A 2,102-nucleotide genomic window follows, 5' to 3' on the forward strand; every position below is an offset into this window, starting at 1 on the left:
ATCAAAATAATCATCCATCATGACCAAGTAGGCTTCATCCCAGGGATGCTGGGATGGTTTAATATACGGAAATCCATCAATGTAATCAACTATATAAACAAACTCAAAGACAAAAACCACATGATCATCTCGTTAGATGCTGAGAAAGCCTTTGACAAAATCCAACACCCCTTCATGATAAAAGTCATGGAACAATCAGGAATTCAAGGCCTATATCTAAACATAATAAAAGAAATATACAGCAAATCAGTATCCAACATCAAACTAAATGGAGAGAAGCTGGAAGCAATCCCACTAAAATCAGGGACTAGATAAGGCTGCCCACTTTCTCCCTACCTAGTCAATATAGTACTTGAAGTCCTAGTCAGAGCAATTGGACAATAAAAGGAGATCAAGGGGATACAAATTGGAAAGGAAGAAGTCAAAATAACACTATTTGCAGATGATATGATAGTATATATAAGTGATTCCAAAATTTCCACCAGAGAACTCCTAAACCTGATAAACAATTTCAGTGCAGTAGCTGGATATAAAATTAATTCAAACAAATCAATGGCCTTTCTCTACACAAAGGATAAATGGGCTGAGAAAGAAATTAGGGAAACAATATCTTTTATAATAGTCACAAATAATATAAAATTACTCTGTGTGACTCTAACTAAGGAAGTGAAAGATNTGTATGATAAGGACTTCAAGTCTCTGAAGAAAGAAATTGAAGATCTCAGAAGATGGAAAGATCTTCCATGCTCATGGATTGGCAGGATTAATATAGTCAAAATGGCTATCCTGCCGTAAGCAATCTACAGATTCAATGCAATTCCCATCAAAATTCCAACTCAATTCTTCACTGAGTTAGATAGGGCAATTTGCAAATTCATCTGGAATAACAAAAACCTAGGATAGCAAAAACTTTTCTCAATAATAAAAGAACCTCTGGTGAAATAAGCATGCCTGATCTCAAGCTGTACTACATAGCAATTGTGATAAAAACTGCATGGCACTGGTACATCGACAGACAGGTAGATCAATGGAATAGAATTGAAGACCCAGAAATGATCCACACACCTATTGTCACTTAATCTTTGACTAGGGAGCCAAAACCATTCAATGGAAAAAGATAGCATTTTCAACAAATAGTGCTGGCACAACTGGCTGTTATCATGTGGAAGAATTCGAATTGATACATTCTTATCTCCTTGTACAAATCTCAAGTCTAAGTGGATCAAAGAACTCCACATAAAACCAGAGACACTGAACTTTATAGAGGAGAAAGTGGAGAAAAGCCTGGAAGATATGGGCACTGTGGAAAAAAATCAATAAACAGAACAGCAATGGCTTGTGCTGTAAGATCAAGAATTGACAAATAGGACCTCATGAAATTGTAAAGCTTCTGTAAGGCAAAAGACACTGTCAATAGACAAAAAGGCCACCAACAGATTGGGAAAGGATCTTTACCTATCCTAAATCAGATAGGGGACTAATATCCAATATATACAAAGAGCCAAAAAGCTGGACTCCAGAAATTCAAATAACCCCATTAAAACATGGGGTACAAAGCTAAACAAAGAATTCTCACCTGAGGAATACCGAAGGGCTGAGAAGCACCTAAAAAAATCTTCAACATCCTTAATCATCAGAGAAATGCAAATCAAAACAACCCTGAGATTCCACCTCACACCAGTCAGAATGACTAAGATAAAAAATACAGGTGACAGCAGATGCTGGCGAGGATGTGGAGAAAGAAGAACATTACTCCATTGCTGGTGGGATTGCAAGCTGGTACAACCACTCTGGAAGTCATTCTGGTGGCTCCTCAGAAAATTGGACATAGTACTACTGGAAGATCCAGTAATAGTTATTCTGGGTATATACCCAGATGATGTTCCAACTGGTAATAAGGACACATGCTCCACTATGTTCATAGCAGCCTTATTTATAATAGCCAGAAGCTGGAAAGAACCAGCTGTCCCTCAACAGAGGAATGGNTACAGAAAATGTGGTACATTTACACAATGGAGTACTACTCAGCTNTTAAAAACAATGAATTTATGAAATTCTTGGGCAAATGGATGTATGTGGAGGATATCATCCTGAGTGAGGTA

This window comes from Mus caroli, chromosome 4, assembly GCF_900094665.2.
Source record: "Mus caroli chromosome 4, CAROLI_EIJ_v1.1, whole genome shotgun sequence".
NCBI classification, from domain to species: Eukaryota; Metazoa; Chordata; class Mammalia; order Rodentia; family Muridae; genus Mus; species Mus caroli.